Source organism: Nicotiana tabacum, chromosome 4 (genome assembly GCF_000715075.1).
Source record: "Nicotiana tabacum cultivar K326 chromosome 4, ASM71507v2, whole genome shotgun sequence".
NCBI classification, from domain to species: domain Eukaryota; kingdom Viridiplantae; phylum Streptophyta; class Magnoliopsida; order Solanales; family Solanaceae; genus Nicotiana; species Nicotiana tabacum.
In genome coordinates, this window is record NC_134083.1 from 60376684 (window position 1) to 60398038 (window position 21355).

At 38.8% G+C, this 21355-nt stretch overlaps 3 non-coding genes and 1 pseudogene across 3 annotated transcripts; 2 read left to right on the plus strand and 2 right to left on the minus strand.

Annotated features, from left to right (window-relative positions):
• The first annotated feature begins 412 nt into the window (after positions 1 to 412).
• Positions 413 to 2867, plus strand: LOC107773482 (uncharacterized). Its single transcript, XR_012708740.1, has 2 exons — positions 413 to 1042; positions 2167 to 2867. It is a non-coding gene; the product is annotated as an uncharacterized LOC107773482 (transcript).
• A 2152-nt stretch (positions 2868 to 5019) lies between these two features.
• Positions 5020 to 12376, plus strand: LOC107773547 (glutamate synthase 1 [NADH], chloroplastic-like; annotated as a pseudogene).
• On the minus strand, positions 5450 to 5556 carry LOC142180542 (small nucleolar RNA R71). The gene has a single exon (XR_012709160.1). It is a non-coding gene; the product is annotated as a small nucleolar RNA R71 (small nucleolar RNA).
• A 7981-nt stretch (positions 12377 to 20357) lies between the features above and the next one.
• Positions 20358 to 20464, minus strand: LOC142180460 (small nucleolar RNA R71). Its single transcript, XR_012709084.1, has one exon. It is a non-coding gene; the product is annotated as a small nucleolar RNA R71 (small nucleolar RNA).
• Positions 20465 to 21355: the final 891 nt, after the last annotated feature.

A 21355-nucleotide genomic window follows, 5' to 3' on the forward strand; every position in this document is an offset into this window, starting at 1 on the left:
GCTGTAAGCCTGTAAGTTTTGGCCCGCCACGTCTTCAAGCTATATTAGTAGTTTCGCATATTTTATATATCATTAATATTTTGTAGTCATACTATTTTATTAGAATTTTTATTTTACTCTACTTTTATTTTTATATAATCTTGAAAAAATGCCAAAAATAGTTTCACAATATAATATTGTTAATTAGAATTAGTTTTGTATTTTATAGTATAGATTTTATTTCAATTTTAGGATGAACATGTTCTTTTAAGTCCAATTCAACCAACATGACCCACTCCTTTTAACCCATACCCACTGATTCATCTGCCCTACCCGACCTAATGCCTTTTAATCTTGGCCATCCAATATCTTCTTATCCAATGGTCCATATCCTATCTACCCACAATATAAAAATATAATTAACATCAAACCCTAATGGAGAAAGGCCCTAGGAGAGACACACGGTGAGATAGCAAGAGGAGAGGGAGAGTTTAAAAAAAAAAAAAAAAAAAACAGAGAGATCTCGGGAAAAGTTTGATCTCTTCTCTTCTCCCCTTAATTCTTTCTCCTCTACTCCATTGCTAAGAAACCAATTTTTCTTCTTCTTTTTTCGTCCATCGTGTAAGAACCAGTGCAGCTTCGTCGCACCTCTATTCATAGCCGTGTGATCTTCACAACCGTGACTACAACTTTATTCACGTTAGTTCCACCCAGAACCACCAGCCTTGAACCAAATCCTCCATAGCCACCAAACTCCAAAACAAACTCAGTTCAAACAATACTACCTAAAAATTCTATAAAACACCAAGATCCAAGGGGTTTTGTTGGGTTCTGAGTTCGTGTTCGAGTTACAGTCCTTGTTCGAGTTTCCGGCGCCGCTGAAGTTTTCCGGTCTAAGGCTCTTGTCGGTGCCTATTTCTTGGTCCAGCTTGGGTTCTGGAAAATTGCTCTACTAGAATCAGATTTCAATGGAGCTCACAATTGCATTAACATTTGGAATGTATTATTTGCTATAGATTTATTGGAGATCTCATTAATATTGAAGAAGTACTGCTTTGCGAAGGTCCGACTCTTTTCTTTAATCTACTGTTCCTACAATGCTTTATATTGTGCTTTAATTAATGTTGTTTTCCTAATTGCTCTACTATTTTTGTTTGGATACTTTGTTTGATATTATTTCACTTGAGATTATGAACTGCCATGCCTAATTTTCTCATGAAGGTGTGACTAAAAGGGGGTCTATGCTTCAGCAGATGAAGTTGAGATATTGAGTAAAGATAAATTTGTTAATTTGAGCGTTAATGTACATGGGACGTGGGAATTGGGAAGGCCTAGCCCATTAGTGATTAAAATCTGCTCGCACGTTTTAGGAATCGGACTAGGTCTAATACATGAAATGAAGAGTTAAAAGAAGATGAGCATGAAATGAATCTTATTTACTTTAGCTTAATTTTATTTCTATTGTTCTTAATCGCTAGGAGCATGCTTAGGCCGACTACACTCGGGTAGGCAAACCGTAGGTCGCTTCTTTTTATTTTGCTGAGGTAAGAGGTTGTTCCCTTTAGCTTGTATTCAGGGGAATGCCCCGTAGAGTTTGTATATATTATTATTATTCGTGGTATGCTCCGAAGTGAATGTAAACGGAGGCCGAGGCTACACCGTGGAGGAAGTATAGTGTAGGTTACCTTAGGATTTTTATTTTTCATTTTTTCTTCTTCTTTTGTTAGGTGGGGACAACCTCGAGCCTCTTCTGTGTTTATTTTAGCTTTTTGTGTGTTTCTACCTCAATGTGAGTATTTCTAAAAGCCAACTTGATCATGTATGCAACTGTACTAGTTACGGGACTCGGGAATGCCTAACACCTTCTCCCCAAGTCAAATGAACCCCCTTCTCTAGAATCTCTAGTGCAAACTGGTTTAAGAGTCAAATGTGTTTTGAAGGAAATTTGTTATTTTAAAAAACAAAAAGGTGACCTGGCACACCGAAACCAAATGTCGGGTCGCGACTCTGAAAATCCTTCGAAACTCAATCTTTTTGTCATTTTCAATTTTGAAAACCCTTTCGAGTTTTACAAAAATCTTTTTATTAATTTTAAGAGGGTCAGTGGAGTGAAAAAGGGGTGTGACAGAAGCCAGTTCACGGGTTAACTGTAATCTGATCAGGTGCTATTTTCTACTGTTTGTGAAGGTTTTCTGTCTCAGCTAATGAGTCTGGTCAAGACTGGGCAAAACACACAGCAAATGGCAAGAAATATGTGTCATCTCTTGAGATCGATGATTGAGCTTCCAGTATCCAGAGTTGGTTTTCCAAAGAACTCAGCTAGTCGACTCATTTGCTCTTCAACTCAAGGAGTGCGAATCAAACAGGATCGTCCTGGAGAGCATGCTCCTCGTACCTCGGATGAGAAGGAGAAGGAGAAGGTTGATAACAAAATTGAAGGGAGTACTGAAGTTGAGGGCGAGAATGACGAAGGGGGCAGTGATAACATTAATAAAAAGACTGGTGAGATTGGAGGCCCTAAAGGTCCTGAGCCCACCCGCTATGGCGACTGGGAGCGTGGTGGCCGCTGCTCTGATTTCTGATTTCGTTTCAGCTTTTGATTCAACTTCCATCTTATAGGTACTTACCTGTTGGATATGTGGGAGACGAATAAATAATAATGTGGGTGACAATCAAAATAGTCATGTTATTTTCGAAGTTCTCTTTTTCTGATAATAGGGTTAGGTGATTAATCTTTGTTATTAGGAAGTTGTCTTTATGATTACGGGAATGCCTGGCTGATGCCGCAATATTGCAGTGTATCAATTAACGATAGCAGCTTTTAGAGGATTGTATGATTTGAAGTTTTCTGATATTTGGGACATATTTATGCCTCTTCTTTCAAGCTAGCTACACTCTTTTTCCAACATATAGGGATCACTTTTGAGGCGGTCAGAAGTTTAAGGGATAAGACGATTTAATGGTCTTTTCATTCAAGTAAAGGAGTTGATAACTCTCTTGCACTTAAATTAATTGATTATTGCGTTTGATGGTGACTTCAATCATTCTTTCTGTAATGAAACATTCAATTTTCTCGAGGTGTCATTTTTCATTTTCTAAGTAGGTACCTAGCATTGACTAACCCATTTTTATAAAGTCAAGACTCAAGAGTCAATACAATGTTATCTACTTCTAATTCGGACTTGGTAAAATGGTGATCATTTTCTTGATATAAATGATTTTTCTCCTCCCTCTTCCCTACCACCCAATTTACAATCTTAAGAAAGGAGAATTTGGTTGTAACGACCCAAAATCCACTATAGGTCGTGATGACGCTTAACGCCGCCGTCACACAAGCCAACAGAAATTTATTAATTCAGTTACCCATTTTTATTACCTTTGCAATCAATATTTCCATTAACTAATTGGCATAAAATAGGATTTACAGAGTGAAACAATAATGGTTATAATTCCAATAATGGTTATATGAATTACTGTACCAAACATCCAGCAGGAACCTAATAATATGTTAGAATTACATGTAATTGGATATGTTTTGCCCCTACTTTGGTGTGTATTTTAGGTGTTTTGAATGTTGAAAGATGACCAATCGAGCTTAATTGTTGAAGTTTGTTATGTAGGAAGCCAAGAGGGAAGAATAAAGGTGATTTGAGCAAAAATGAAGCTAAAAGGCAATTTTTGAAGAAAAGAAAAATCGGACCAGGCAGTGAAGTAACTTTGAAAAGCACAGAAAAATCTGAAAAACACAACCAAGCCCTGTGCGAAGCACAGCTATAGCACAAGGGAAAATTTGCCTGTGTTTTATCTTGAGGGGCAACTTAGTCAATTGGCTTAGGGACGTGATATGAAAGTTTTCAACCCTAATTACATCCACATACTTGACCTGAGAAGGCAAGAAGCACCATTGTTGAAGCAAAGTTAAGCCCGAAAGATCCTCAAGTTCATTCAAGAAGACGAATCGAAGAGTTTCTCTCTACTTTTCTGTCTTTATTTCTATGAATATTGGTTTGACAATGGTTTATGTATTTTTGAGTAGTGTTATAAGTAGCTAAACTCTTTAATCTAAGGTTTGATGGAACCTATTGGAGGATGATTTTCTACTGCGTTTAATATAGATTTGCCTTTGATTTTTCTCTACTTGTTCAACTATATTTTTATTGTTGTTAATTGAAGAGCTCTCAATTAACTGTGCCTATTTAGTGTGTATATTACTCGAGAGAGAGTACATATTTAGGTAGTTGTTGAACAACACCACTCCTAACGTAGTTGAGAGATCGATACAGAGGGTTTAAAGGCGAGATTAGAGATAACGAAGCCTTGGTGCGATCGTCGTGAGCGGTAAATTAGTGCCAGCTAGCGTAGTTCGAGAGAATACGTCTAGTAAATTGTATTAGTTGCTCGAGAGAGAGCTACGACACTTAAAGTACTCACGATCGGTAGAGAATATTTAGGCGAATTTATAGGAAACGTAGTAGGGAAGATTCCGACAATAGGGGAAATCATAACCTTAGACTTTTCCAAATCTTGTCTGCAACATTTGCTTTTTTCGTTATAAATTACTTCATTTTTAATTACTTTGATCTTAGTTAGTAAACTCTCAAATTGTTATATAATATTTCTGAAGGTTGATTACTTGAATTCGTGCAAGACTATTAGTTGTAATTAGCACGTTATTTCCCTGTGGGATTCAACTCCGGACTTGTAAACCGGATTATATTTGCAACGACCGCTAGACCTCTTAGGAGGCATAGTTGGGCGTGATCAAATTTTGGCGCTGTTGCCGGGAAAAGCAACAGTGTTACTAATTACAGCTATAAGAATTGTTAAGATTCTTAGTTTAGTCAATTTTCTCCATTTTTATTCATTACATTGAAATTCTAACGTTTGTGGTCTTGTGTGTTATAGGTGTATGCCTAGAAACTCTTCAAGAACTGGTGAATTGTTTGAAGTATTACCGGATCCTGAAAAACTTTCAAGGCACTAGATCGTGCAAACAAGAAAGACAAACAACATCACCCAAGAGAACAAATTGAACCGGACATGGGTGACGCTTTGGATAATCAAAACAATCGAAACAATGTGAATGACCCGAACAATCAGGGTGTGGCACCTCTTGTGCCAGAAGCAGCTTTGTATGATTGGGCACAACTCATCGCTGAAAATTTGGCAACTGCAATTGCAGTCCCTCAAATACAAGCGGAGTCATTTCAAATCACAAACAACATGCTACATCTGCTGTAGAACAAAGGACTGTTCTCCGGGTCTTACATTGAAGATCCATAACAACATCTGAAAAATTTTCTGTCAATTTGTGTCATGCAAAGGCAACCAAATGTGACACCGGAAGCAATAAGACTGTTGTTGTTTAGCCCAGATTTGGCTTAATTCGCTCCCCATAAATTCCGTCATCACTTGGGAGAAATTAGTCAAGCAGTTTTTGAATAAGTTCTATCCACCCAATAAGACTGCCAAGCAAATTGATGAGATATTAAGCTTCAGGCAGAAACCAGCTGAAACATTACAAGAAACGTGGGAGAGGTTCAAAGATATGTTGGTTAAGTGTCCACATCATGTCATTCCAGATCAGATGTTGGGACAACGGTTTTACATGAGATTGGCAGATAGCTTGAAGGCCAATGTTGATACTTCAGCAGGTGGAGCATTTTTGAGCAAGTCATTTAGAGAGTGTAAGGTCCTTCTAGATAAAATGGCTCAAAACTCAGGATGGATGACAAGAGACTCCACAATCACCCCTATAGTTCACTCAGTAGCATTGGACCCGAACAATTCCATAGCCGAAAATATGGCCACTCTGATGTCGCAAATGAGTATCCTCACCAAGAAGATTGATGAAACAAGCCAGAAGCAGGTACACATAGTTGACACGACTAGTGGGGGATTATGCACACCATGCATTAACCAACCATACGTGTGTTCATGGAGTGGTGAAAGTGACAACCAGAACTATCAAGAGAACATGAACTATGTGGGTAGCAATGGAGTCCAGAGGCAAGGTGGTCAGAATTGGGGGCAGCAAAATCAGCAGTATAGACCAACACAACAACAGTACAATAACACCAACAATTATGGAGCTATGCGACCACAGGGTCAAGTAGTACCTTACCAAAGGCAACAAGGATACAACCAGCAAAATCAGCAGATACAACCAGCAAAATCAGCAGATACAACCAGCAAAATCAGCAGCTAACTTATTAGCAACCTCAACAACAGCAGATAGTGAGGCAGATGATGACTTTTTCTCCATGTACCGCGTCGTCCCCAATCATTAGCTGCTCATCTGACATTCTTAACGGGATGAACAACCTTATCGCGAGCAGAATTATTGTCGTTGCAACTATGTTCCAACCAATGATAAAGAGAGCTGCAACTATTTGCTTAAGGAAAAGCATTCCACCATTTCCATCATAAAATGCACCCCTTGTGTTGCTCACTGGAAGAATAATACTACAAAGAGTTGGTTCTGCTAGAACACCAGTTAATAGACCGCCTAAAAGTCCTGCTACAGCGTGTGTGTGAAACATTGGCATCGTACAAGGGCGCTCAGATTTTTGAGGCAGTTGGCCTTTCATCAGAAGTGATGGAGCGGTGTTTCAATGGAACTCCTAGCAGAGTGGAGGGTGCAACTTTTGATGCACTTGCAAAAGATGCACTCAAGCTGCATGAACTAGCGTTCCCAGCACGAGCCTTGGCTCCAGGGAGTGCAGAGGCTGTGGCACTCCCTAATCCTGGTGATTATCATTGGAGAAAAGGTGGTGAGATTCACCTTAATGATCCACTTGCCATTGCAAAATTGCAGGAGGCTGCACGAACTAATAGTGTAGCTGCCTACAAAGAATATTCTAAGCGTGTGCAGGAATTAAATAGACAATGCAATTTAAGGGGACTTTTGAAGTTTAAAGAGGCAGAGGTGAAAGTTCCTCTGGAAGAAGTTGAACCAGCAAGTGAGATTGTAAAACGTTTTGTTACTGGAGCCATGAGTTATGGATCAATCTCTTTGGAGGCACATGCTACTCTTGCTATGGCAATGAACAAAATTGGGGGCAAATCTAACACAGGAATGTTTTATTTTTGATGACCGAGAAATCAGTCTGGAGGCCAACCACAGCGTTAAAAAACTTGGGGATGATGAGTCCGCCACTCTTACCTTTCTCCCTTTAAATACTGTGGTTAGTTCGCTTGCTGTATGGTTCTAACTTGTGACCTAGGACACAAGTCCTTCAACCTTTGCCTATTGAGCTAACCCCTGTGGGGCTGCTTAAGTGGAGTGTTGACAGTGATCTTTCTCTTGTGAGGCTACCATTTGTTTTTACCCCTTTGGAGCTGAAATTCTTTTGACTGCAAAATGAAAGCTGTACCTACTTTTGGACAGGTGAGGGTGGTGAGCATCCATCTCGGATGGAGCCTCTTCCTAATGGTTCAATGAATCCAAAAAGAAGTGCAATTAAGCAGGTTGCAAGTGGTTGATTTGGAGTCTCAAGTTATTACCTCACAAATGCGGACAAGTTACAGATAAAAATGGCTCAGGTACACTTTACATGAGCATTGCAATATATTTCATTCACGGTTATTTCCTTCATCAACATGTTTGTATTAAATGTTGATCCAATTCTATTAGATCCTGTATTCCAGTTGGAATAGAGGTTTCTCTTGTTTATGAATTTATGTTCGTGGACAGATGATGCTGCATCTGCAAGGCACCTATAGGTGTCTTTGCCTCATTAACTGAAACCTGCATTTGGCATTTGGTGAGATAAATGTGAACAGTAAAGTTTTCTGTTACTCGTTGATACATCTATTCACATCCCTTTGTATTTTGCAGGGAGCCAAGCCTGGAGAAGGGGGTGAACTTCCTGGACACAAGGTCATTGGTGACATAGCTGTCACTAGGAACTCCACAGCTGGAGTTGGACTAATTAGTCCTCCTCCTCATCATGATATCTACTCTATTGAGGATCTTGCACAGTTGATTCATGATCTTAAGGTATTAAAATCTCGTGTATTTGCACTGTGCATCTTTCTTTTTTTTATTATTCATTGATTCTGAGATATTGCCCTATTATGCCTATAGAATGCAAATCCGGGGGCACGTGTAAGTGTCAAGTTGGTTTCTGAAGCTGGCGTTGGGGTTATTGCTAGCGGTGTTGTCAAGGGACATGCTGATCATGTCTTGATCTCCGGTCATGATGGAGGCACGGGTGCCTCAAGATGGACTGGTATCAAGAGTTCCGGGCTTCCAAGGGAACTTGGTCTTGCAGAGACACATCAAACTTTAGTGGCTAATGACCTCCGTGGCCGAACAACACTGCAAATGGATGGCCAATTGAAAACTGGAAGAGATGTGGCTGTTGCTGCTCTTCTTGGTGCAGAGGAGTTTGGTTTCAGCACTGCTCCCCTCGTAACACTTGGCTGCATAATGATGAGAAAATGCCACAAAAACACTTGCCCTGTGGGAATTGCCACTCAAGATCCAATTCTTCGGGAGAAGTTTGCTGGAGAACCAGAACATGTCATAAATTTCTTCTTCATGCTGGCTGAGGAAGTAAGAGAAATCATGTCTCAGCTTGGTTTTAGAACACTTACTGAAATGGTTGGCCGTTCAGACATGCTTGCACTGGATAAAGATTTAACCAAGAACAATGACAAACTAAAGAACATCGATCTGTCCCTACTGCTTCGACCTGCTGCTGATATCCGTCCTGAAGCTGCACAATATTGTGTACAGAAACAGGATCATGGTTTAGACATGGCTTTAGATAACAATTTGATAGCCCTTTCCAAAGCTGCTTTGGAGAAAAGTGTTCCTGTATATATTGAAACTCCAATCTGTAATGTAAATCGCGCTGTCGGAACAATGCTAAGCCATGAAGTTACCAAGCGATATCACCTCGCAGGACTCCCTGCAGACACCATTCATATCAAACTTAGTGGAAGTGCAGGGCAGAGTCTGGGAGCTTTTCTTTGCCCTGGCATCACGTTAGAGCTTGAAGGAGACAGCAATGATTATGTTGGTAAAGGTTTGTCAGGGGGGAAAATCATTGTCTATCCTCCAAAAGAAAGCAAGTTTGACCCCAAGGAAAATATTGTGATTGGAAATGTAGCTCTTTATGGGGCAACAACTGGGGAGGCATATTTTAATGGGATGAGAGCAGAAAGATTTTGTGTCCGTAACTCAGGGGCCAAAGCTGTTGTAGAAGGTGTTGGTGATCATGGCTGTGAGTACATGACTGGTGGTACAGTTGTTGTCCTCGGAAAAACTGGAAGAAACTTTGCTGCTGGTATGAGTGGTGGCGTTGCCTATGTTCTTGATGTGGATTCAAAGTTCCGATCTCATTGCAATTCAGAGCTGGTTGATCTTGATAAAGTTGAAGAAGAAGATGATATCATGACTTTGAAGATGATGATACAGCAACATCAGCGTAACACAAACAGCCAACTGGCAAAAGATGTTCTTGCAGACTTTGATAATCTTTTGCCTAGATTTATTAAGGTCTTCCCTAGAAATTATCAACGGGTTCTGGCAAGCATGAAAAAAGAGGAAGCTAACAAAGCAGCAAATGAATGTGCCATCAAGGAGGCGGAGGAGCAAGAAGAGGCAGATTTGAAGGAGAAAGACGCCTTTGAAGAGCTGAAGAAATTAGCAGCTGCATCTAAGGACCAATCCAGTCAGGTTAGTTTATTTATGAAGTTTCTGAAGGAGCTGCCTTGGAATTCCTGAGAAGATTCTATTTTTTCTATAGATGTAGCTTAGGGACCTTGTGGCATATATATAAATAGGACAATCAATCTTTGCAGTTATGATTTAGGAAGATTTGTTCATTTTGTAGTGTCTGCATTTCTATACATTAGATAGAAACCTGACTTGTCCATTAATTGCTTTATTGGACTTTGCCCGCGCATTTGGGTATTTACTTGCTGTAAGAGGCTTTACAATAGGTTTTGCAACTTTACATATGCAATTTTGGCCTTTAGGAAGGGTGGATGGTGCCACGACCTCCTTCTGAGAGAACTGGGTATGCATTTCTTCACTTGCTTGTACTGTACTGTTCCAAACCATTGCCCCCACCATTCTACCTGTGCCTGCTTTTATTTTTCTTTGGAAGTGCTCCTTTTTCTCATTTCCAATTGCTCCTGGTAAATGGTAACTGACTCTTTGCAGCTACTAAGTTGATCGTCTTTCAGCGTGTCCACTGTCAGCAGCATATTTTTTCAGCAAAAAGTTGTGCTTTTACGGATTATGTAGATGTTTCATTCTAAGAGTAGTTAAGCTTTGATGGATCGGCATCTACACTCTACCGTACATAACATCGATAGCTCATGTTCTAATTGTCCTCATTCTGACAGGAAAAGAGTCGCAATTGTCGGGAGTGGACCCTCAGGCCTGGCTGCTGCTGATCAGTTAAATAGAAAGGGTCATACTGTAACCGTGTTTGAACGTGCTGATAGAATCGGTGGTCTGATGATGTATGGAGTGCCCAACATGAAGACCGACAAGATTGATGTCGTTCAGAGGCGGGTTGACCTTATGGAGAAGGAAGGGGTGAAATTTGTGGTCAATGCAAATGTTGGAAATGATCCCGTGTACTCCTTAGAGCGGCTTCGTGAAGATCACGATGCAATTGTTTTGGCTGTTGGAGCCACAAAGCCAAGGTGAGTACCATGGATCGCATCATATCGCCTTTGGTTCATTGTTCTTTCTGAATAAGTAATTGCTCACTCAAACTACTTGTTGACTCATTGGTAGGGACCTTCCTGTTCCTGGACGAGACCTCTCAGGAGTTCATTTTGCAATGGAGTTCCTTCATGCAAACACAAAAAGTTTGCTTGATAGCAATCTCCAGGATGAAAAATACATTTCTGCCAAGGGCAAGAAGGTGGTTGTTATTGGTGGAGGTGACACTGGGACAGATTGCATAGGAACGTCTATTCGGCATGGCTGCAGCAGTGTTGTTAATCTAGAGCTTCTCCCTCAGCCGCCACAAACTAGGGCTCCTGGAAATCCTTGGCCACAGGTTTGACCATGTTTTATGTGGCAATGCACCTTACTCTTTCCCATGCATAGTTAGTCACTTCAATTAGCACGCTTGCACCTTACTGTTATTACCATGGCAAATGCACCTTACATTTTACTGTGCATAGTAGTCACTTCAATTAGCGTGGTTGCTTTATGTTTATCATGTGCATGATGGGCAATTCAGGAGCAATATGATGTTTTGTCAGCTTAAATTAGAAGGAACTACTCTTTTTATACTTTCAGAGGAAGTTTCTAGAATTGGCTTTATAGTATGAGTTAGGATTATGAAGTGATCATTGAACATTTATTAACATTTTTCTTAATTAACTTCCTGAATGTCATTGTGATATGTCCTTTCCATTTCTTGTTGGCAGTGGCCTCGTATCTTCCGTGTAGACTATGGGCATCAGGAAGCTGCTGCAAAGTTTGGTAAGGATCCGAGATCCTATGAGGTATTGACCAAGCGATTCATTGGCGATGAGAATGGAAATGTGAAAGGGTTGGAGGTCATACGTGTACAGTGGGAGAAAGATGCTAGTGGAAGATTCCAATTCAAAGAAGTAGAAGGCTCTGAAGAAATTATCGGAGCTGATCTGGTTATGCTAGCTATGGGGTTCCTTGGTCCTGAATCGGTTAGTATCTTATGATTTCCATTTTCGTTTCTTCATTTCTTTTTTGCTCTGATGAAATTCAATTAATATTGAACTGTTATTTTTGTGTTTGATCTTTTGTTCAGACAATAGCAGACAAACTGGGACTAGAAAAGGACAACAGATCTAACTTCAAGGCTGATTATGGACGCTTTTCTACAAGTGTGGAAGGGGTGTTTGCAGCAGGAGACTGTCGCAGGGGACAGTCTTTGGTGGTGTGGGCCATCTCCGAAGGGCGGCAAGCAGCTGCTCAAGTTGACAAGTTTCTCATGAAGGATGACGATGACGATTTCACTGTTGATGTGGCTAGCCAACAAGAATTTGTCAAGAAGCAACAAGATAGCAGCAAGCAGCAAACAGTCGTGACATAAGACACTTACAAAAAGCAAATGAATAAACGACACTGGGGGGAGGCTGGTTTAGGTATTTTCCTTCAAATGATATCCAAATCCAAGAAAAGCAGCACAAAGTAAATCAATAGCAGCTCAGCCTGAATATAAAATAGGATAGTTGATATTTTCTGATTCTTGGGAGTTTGAGGGGTGGGGGTAGGGGGATAGTATTTTTTTGTTTTTTTGTTGCATGTTGGGTGTCGATAAAGTTTATTATTGCCGTGATGGTTGTTTGGAGCAGGCTTTAGTGGAAAAAATAACATGTACAGTTCTCGTTTGTGCAAATTTTCCTTTGAAATTAATATTATGGGGGATTATTTCTAGTTTTAGCTGGTCCTGCACTTCTGCAAGTTACAATATTTTGTCGGTGCAACACTCTTCGTAGCATTCACATATAGGAAAATCTGTTGTGAAATTCATTCACTGTGTTACACTTCTGTTATCGTATGCTTGACAGTTTATGCTTAACTTTACCATATCAGGTTTTCTAAGTTCATGACTGGGTACTCTTGAAGATATATAATATGCCTTCGTTTAAAGAAACAACAACAAATCCAATGTAATCCCACAAAGTGGGGTTTGAAAATTCCTCCTTTATAGCATTTCAATTTTTGGATGTATAGATTTTAGTAAGTTATTTCAACCCTGACTAAATTTTACAAGTATGAAAAATTAATGCTTATTCTCTTAAATAAACAAAAGGAATATAGTAAAGTTGTTAGATGGAGAAACAAAAGGCAGGGTTTTTTTCTTCAAATTCTACTTATTTTGACTCATATTCTTACCAGAGATGATTAATAATCATTTCATTAATAAAACTTTGCGTAATTAATTGAACCTCTAACAATTGTAGCTGTGGATGCATACTTTGTTAAGGTAAAACCCTTAGAATCCTACTTATATTTGAAGCTTTTAGTTATATTTTGAATGCAAAATCTTGGACATTTATTATTTCATGACACAACTAATGACACATTAATAGAACTCTTGGATATATAGATTTTTTATCTAATGTATAACTTGAAAGATTGTCATGCGGTGAAAAACAATGTAGACAGTATTATGTTACATTACTTATTTTAAGGACATCTTTATTCTTTAAATACTTATATATCCTCTTATTTCTATTACACATCATCTATCCCACATTACAGGTTTATAATCCCTCATAACCAAACATATGAGCTACAAAACAGCACATGTTTGGACCGTTGTTCCCTCAAAGCCACGATCATCCATTAAATATAGTATTTCTCTTAGGCGGTGCGGTTGCTTTCCCGCGGTTAAACCCATCACCGGATGTAAACTGACCTCATTTGTTTCCACCAAATCAGCTCATCTTTTTCACAAAGACAAAGGCGGCGAATAGAGGGAGGCGAAGATCGAACGCGCAGCATACTGAAAGGTGAATCAATCAGCCATTTGGTATTTTGAAGCTTTTTTAAGAGATTTCGCCCCCAAAACCCTATCTTTGAATTCATAAAATTCTTCCAAAGTCTTCTTCTTGTATGTCCACTTTCGTTTTCATTTGTCTTGTGGCTAATTGATTGCAAAATATGAAGATTGCTCATTTTCAACTCTTTTATTCCTAGATTTTCCCTAATTTTTTGTTGTATGTGGTAGATTACAAAATTCACAACCGTTTCGTTCTTGGTGATTTTAGGTTTGAATAAACCTAAAAAATTACTAGCTATTTGACGGTTTCTCTTGTTTGTTATGTTCTTCTTGTTAATCCATCAACAGATCACCTTGTATAAGTATATTACATTTCATTAAAACAGTGTCTTCATTAAGAGAATTTTTTTTTTGTCAAATGGTGGTCTAAATAGTATGACCAATTGTGATATATTGCAGTGTCTTTCCTTTTAAAAGCAGAGTGAGTTTCCAATACTTTAGATGCGGAACTTTTTAATATTGGTAGTTGTAGAATGCATAAAGTCCCGTTATATAATGAAAATCTTATTGCTTTAACCGCTAGCGAATCGTCTGGAACAAGTATTTCTATAAAGGAGACTCATTGTGCCTTGTAGTCGTGAGTAGAGGCAGCTCCGGGATTTGAATTTTATGGATTATGGCGAGCCCAACTCATAATTGGCGAATTCGTAGGTTCAATTGATACTGGGTGCATACCAATGGGACCCTCCAATAAGTCTATTGGAATTGCCCCCCGTGATTGCCACCGAATCTACAACCCATTTATGCTACTGGGTTTATAGTTTATTGTATGTATATATTAGTGGATTGCTCAACACATATACAGGGTTTGACCAAAGCTATTGGTTCTGTTGAACCCGTACCATATACGGTATATCTGCCTTTGGTTGCGAGTCTTGACATGTAATCTTGGTTTTGTCACCATCTTCGCATTTTTCATCAATTTTAGTGAGTTACTTTAGATGGCCACTGTACGAAATTCAAAACCAATGAATCAATACTTTGTGAAACTAGATTTATCTAATGGCACTATCTTCAAATGCTATAAGAAGAAGTAGCAAAACAGGGTGATACTTTATTCAAGCCTACTTATTTATCATTTATTTATTTGCTATCCTTAACACTACCCTTAATCTATCTATTACACATTTTTTTTACCAGTTTAGGAGATATTTTTAATAATAGATAATTAAAATTAAAACGAATAGCAACACAAGTATAACAAAAATAAATGCGAAAATTAATATGAGTGCTAGAACGTTAATTGCAATTAGAGATAAAGAGATATGAGAGTTTTGTTTGAAAATTGAAAGAATGAAATGTGATATTTTATTTTAAAATACGGTCAAAGTGTATTTGAATAAACTTAGAGGTTAAAAAATATAAATTAGGGGGTAGGGGGTGTTAGGGAGGCAAAAATAGCCCTTTTTGGCCGTTCCCAAGGGTGCAAAAACGACCATATTTAAAAAACAAAACTTAAGGGTACCGTTACGGACTGGTCCAGTACCTTAAGGGTACTAACCGGACCGGTACTAAGGGTATTTTTTTCGGTACCCTTTCATTACCCTTACCCTTTACCCAAATCCTAAGTTGCGCAGACTCTCCGTTTTTGGTGTCGCACCCCTCTCGACATAGGACGGGAGCGGGTGCGGAGCGGGATACGTCCCGAATTCGGTCAACTAATTTCGGATACTTTGGCTTGAGTCCATCAACAAATTTGGATAGAAATTGAGATTTTTATTTCTCAAAATTAAGAATAAAACAGATATGACATACCTTCAATATTGTAGTACTTTTGTCTAACCTTTGCTGCTTTGTGTTTCAGAAAAATCAAGAATTCAAGGGGTCGTTTTCTAAGTTCAGACTTCTGGTAGACAATAGCAGCGATATAGATGGAGAGTTGGTGGAAGGCCTTGAATGGCTTTCGTTTTCTCTTTATAGCTCTATTTTTTATAATTTTAAATTTTTTTAGCTAAATCCCCCCGTATCCATATCTGGATCCGCACCACCGAATCTTAAAATTTAGATTTTGCCGATTCTGACACTCGGATCCGTGCCCGTATTGGATACCCGCACCCGAGTCTGAGCAACTTAGCCTAAATCCCTCACCCCTATCTCCCATCCGGATCGGTACGGTGCGGTACGGGTACGGGTAATACCCTCCCCTTAGACAGCCCTAGTTGTAGCGCATAAGCACCAGAGTCTGAAAACACATTCTCTCCGGTAGCACCTCTGTGAATCCATGTACTTTTGATTATTTTTAGGCGCCAACTGATGGTGCCTAACCGGTAGTCTCTTTGAAGTTTTTGTTTTAGATTCATCTGTTATCGCCTAGGCACTGTTATTTGGAGCCTAGGTACTATACACCCAGGATGTACTATTTTAGGGACTTACACCGTACAAAAATATTTTAAGTCAACAAATTAAAGGAGAAGCAAGAGGAAAATGAGTTACTTGTAGATGACCCTTCTTAATAGTTAACACTCTATCCGATCACGTATATGGTCTTTACATGTCTTGAAGTTTTGACATCTAATTTTGTTTGTCATCTTCACGCTTTCTTGTTTCTTGAGAACTTTTTTTCCCTAATCACAAGCTCCTCTACATTAAGTTTTAAAGCGTACTTTGGGGTGGGGAGTTGTGGGGGAGGGGGGAGGGAGCTTCTCAAGCTTCCGTTTTTATTCTCAGTTTTACTTTCCACTGAGCTCTCCCTGTCTATCTCCAATTCTTTTCTCTGCCTCTGTTTCTCTTAGTTGTGGTGTGAACTGCTGCCCTGGTAGGATTGCTGTCTTTTGCTGTTGTCATTTCTTTATGTGCTTTATTCCCAATAAACTTTTCCTTTTTAAAATAACTTGAACTGTTTTATTTAGGTGGCAGACAAGGTCCAATGGCGCTGTTAAATAAAGATTTTCATGCTTTCTCTTTTTTTTTCTCCCTTTATACGAGTTTTGTCCTTTTTCCCTTGTTGCTATTTATCTCATCATTTGTAATTCCTTCCTCGGAGCTGAGAAAATTGGAAGCAAGAACAATGATAGGGATCGTTTATTGACCAACTAAATCTTGCATCTTCCAGTTAATTGTTTTTCTCTACTTATCTCAGAGAGGAACTTATATCATGTGAATTTTCGATACTTGGACATCTTGCAAATTTTTCTTTCACTATAAACTCTCAAAATTTCAAATGTGCGGATAGAAGTTATTCTCATCCTATGATATTTGTCTTAAAATTAATGCTATCAATAATCATGGAGCATCTTCTCTAAATGAAATAAGTCCTAAAGACGATTTCCGTTCAGATAAACACAATGTATTCATTTTTTCCTTTAAAAAACCAACTGTTTTCCTTTAAGAAATCGTTGTGGTAAGTAGTTGGAATCTCTATTGATTTGCGACTTTGAATGTCAAAAGCATATGCTTGTGAGATTTTAAGTTGGCAACAATTTTCGAATGCTTTTTGGTGACAGTCGAGGAGAAAGGGGTGAATTGCACTTGTAAGGAGCCAGTTCACGGGTTAACTGTAATATGATCAAGTGCTATTTTCTACTGTTTGTGAAGGTTTTCTATCTCAGCTAATGAGTTTGGTCAAGACTGGGCAAAACACACAGGAAATGGCAAAAAATATGGGTCATCTCTTGAGATCGATGATTGAGCTTCCAGTATCCAGAGTTGGTTTTCCAAAGAACTCAGGTAGTCGACTCATTTGTTCTTCAACTCAAGCAGTGCGAATCAAACAGGATCGTCCTGGAGAGCATGATCCTGGTACCTCGGATGAGAAGGAGAAGGTTGATAATAAAATTGAAGGGAGTATTGAAGTTGAGGGCGAGAATGACGAAGGGGGCAGTGATAACATTAATAAAAAGACTGGTGAGATTGGAGGACCTAAAGTTCTTGAGCCCACCCGCTATAGCGACTGGGAGCGCGGTGGCCGTTGCTCTGATTTCTGATTTTGTTTCAGCTTTTGATTCAACTTCCATCTTATAGGCACTTACCTATTGGATATGTGGGAGACGAATAAATAATAATATGGGTGACAATCAAAATAGTCATGTTATTTTCGAAGTCCTCTTTTTCTGATAATAGGGTTAGGTGATTAGTCTTTGTTATTAGGAAGTTGTCTTTATGATTACGAGAATGCCTGGCTGATGCCGCAATATTGCAGTGTATCAATTAACGATAGAAGCTTTTAGAGGATTGTATGATTTGAAGTTTTATGATATTTGGGACATATTTATGCCTCTTCTTTCAAGCTAGCTACATTCATTTTCCAATATATAGGGATCACTTTTGAGGCGGTCAGAAGTTTAAGGGATAAGACGATTTAATGATCTTTTCATTCAAGTAAAGGAGTTGATAACTCTCTTGCACTTAAATTAATTGTTTATTGCGTTTGATGGTGACTTCAATCATTCTTTATGTAATGAAACATTCAATTTTCCCGAGGTGTCATTTTTCATTTTCTAAGTCGGTACCTAGCGGGTACATGGTTTTGTTAAATAAATTACAAAGGCATTGATTAACCCATTTTTATAAAGTCAAGGCTCAAGAGTCAATACAATGTTATCTACTTCTAATTCGGACTTGGTAAAATGGTGATCATTTTCTTGATATAAATGATTTTTCTCCTCCCCTTCCCCACCACACAATTTACAAACTTAAGAAAGGAGAATTTGATTGTAACGACCCAAAATACACTATAGGCCGTGATGACGCTTAACGCCGCCGTCACACAAGCAAACAAAAATTTACTAATTCAGTTACCCATCTTTATTACCTTTGCAATCAATATTTCCATTAACTAATTGGCATAAAATATGATTTACAGAGTGAAACAATGATGGTTATATGAATTACTGTACCAAACATCCAGTAGGAACCTAATAATATGCTAGAATTACATGTAATTGGATATATTTTACCCCTACCTTTGTGTGTTTTGAATGTTGAAAGATGACCAATCGAGCTTAATTGTTGAAGTTTGTTATGTAGGAAGCCAAAAGTGAAGAATAAAGGTGATTTGAGCAAAAATGAAGCTAAAAGACAATTTTTGAAGAAAAGGAAAATCAGACCAGGCAGTGAAGTAACTTTGAAAAGCACAGGGAAAGCATAGAAAAATCTGGAAAACGCAACAAGGCCCTGTGCGAAGCACAACTATAGCACAAGGGAAAATTTGCCTGCGTTTTATCTTGAGGGGCAACTTAGTCAATTGGCTTAGGGACGTGATATAAAAGTTTTTAACCCTAATTGCAGCCACATACTTGACCTGAGAAGGCAAGAAACACCATTGTTGAAGCAAAGTTGAGCCCGAAAGATCCTCAAGTTAATTCAAGAAGACGAATCGAAGAGTTTCTCTCTACTTTTCTGTCTTTATTTCTATGAATATTGGTTTGATAATTGTTTATGTATTTTTGAGTAGTGTTATAAGTAGCTAAACTCTTTAATCTAAGGTTTGATGGAACCTATTGGAGGATGATTTTCTACTGCGTTTAATATAGATTTGCCTTTGATTTTTCTCTACTTGTTCAACTATATTTTTATTGTTGTTAATTGAAGAGCTCTCAATTAACTGTGCCTATTTAGTGTGTATATTACTCGAGAGAGAGTACATATTTAGGTAGTTGTTGAACAACACCACTCCTAACGTAGTTGAGAGATTGATACAGGGGGTTTAAAGGCGAGATTAGAGATAACGAAGCCTTGGTGCGATCGGCGTGAGCGGTAAATTAGTGCCAGCTAGCGTAGTTTGAGAGAATACGTCTAGTAAATTGTATTAGTTGCTCGAGAGAGAGCTACGACACTAAAAGTACTCACCATCGATAGAGAATATTTAGGCGAATTTATAGGAAACGTAGCATGGTAGATTCCGACAATAGGGAAAATCATAACCTTAGACTTTTTCAAATCTTGTCTGCAACATTTGCTTTTTTAGTTATAAATTACTTCATTTTTAATTACTTTGATCTTAGTTAGTAAACTCTCAAATTGTTATATAATATTTCTGAAGGTTGATTACTTGAATTCGTGCAAGACTATTAGTTGTAATTAGCACGTTATTTCCCAGTGGGATTCGACTCCGGACTTGTAAACCGGATTATATTTGCAACGACCGCTAGACCTCTTAGGAGGCATAGTTGGGCGTGATCAAATTTTGGAGCCGTTGCCGGGAAAAGCAACAGTGTTACTAATTACAGCTATAAGAACTGTTAAGATTCTTAGTTTAGTCAATTTTCTCCATTTTTATTCATTACGTTGAAATTCTAACGTTTGTGGTCTTGTGTGTTATAGGTGTATGCCTAGAAACTCTTCAAGAACTGGTGAATTATTTGAAGCATTACCGGATCCTGAAAAACTTTCAAGGCACTAAATCGTGCAAACAAGAAAGACAAACAACAACATCACCCAAGAGAACAAATTGAACCGGACATGGGTGACGCTTTGGATAATCAAAACAATCGAAACAATGTGAATGACCCGAATAATCAGGGTGTGGCACCTCTTGTGCCAGAAGCAGCTTTGTATGATTGGGCACAACCCATCGCTGAAAATTTGGCAACTGCAATTGCAGTCCCTGAGATACAAGCGAAGTCATTTCAAATCACAAACAGCATGTTACATCTACTGCAGAACAAAGGACTGTTCTACGGGTATTACATTGAAGATCTACAACAACATCTGAAAAATTTTCTGTCAATTTATGTCACGCAAAGGCAACCAAATGTGACACCGAAAGCAATAAGACTGTTGTTGTTTCCCTTCTGAGTGATAGGAGAATCCCATATTTGGCTTAATTCGCTACCTATAAATTCCGTCACCACTTGGGAGGAATTAGTCAAGCAACTTTTAATTAAGTTCTACTCACCCAATAAGACTGCCAAGCAAATTGATGAAATATTAAGCTTCAGGCAGAAACCAGCTGAAACATTACAAGAAACGTGGGAGAGGTTCAAAGATATGTTGGTTAAGTTTTCGCATCATGTCATTCCAGATCAGATATTGGGACAACGGTTTTACATGAGATTGACAGATAGCTTAAAGGCCAATGTTGATGCTTCAGCAAGTGGAGCATTTTTGAGCAAGTCATTTAGAGAGTGTAAGGTCCTTCTAGATAAAATGGCTCAAATCTCAGGATGGATTTCACTCAGTAGCATTGGACCCGAAAAATTCCATAGCTGAATATATGGCCACTCTGATGACGCAAATGAGTATCCTCACCAAGAAGATTGATGAAACAGGCCATAAGCAGGTACACATAGTTGACACGACTAATGGGGGATTATGTACACCATTCATTAACCAACCATACGTGTGTTCGTGGAGTGGTGAAAGTGATAACCAGAACTATCAAGAGAACATGAACTATGTGGGCAACTATGGAGTCCAGAGGCAAGGTGGTCAGAATTGGGGGCAGCAAAATTAGCAGTATAGACCAACACAACAACAGTACAATAACACCAACAATTATGGAGTTATGCGACCACAAGGTCAAGTAGTACCTTACTAAAGGCAACAAGGATACAACTGGCAAAATCGGCAGCTAGCTTATCAGCAACCTCAACAACAGCAAATAGTGAGGCAGGATGATGGGTTATCTGAAATTAAAGGAATGTTGCAACAACTCATTGGGGACAGCGGGAAAATAGAAGATAAGGTCCACCAAATGCAAGAAAGGGTAATGTCACACAACTCGGCTATCAAGGGAATTGAGATTTAACTAGGGCAATTATCCTTGGCCTTTAACAATCGTCCTCAAGGGACGTTACCTGCGGACAAAGATGTCAATCCAAAGAGCAAGGCCCGAAGCCTCTTATGGCGGTGAGCTTGAGACATGGCAGAGATCTTGATTTAGAGCAAGAAATTGCTCGTGAGAGCCG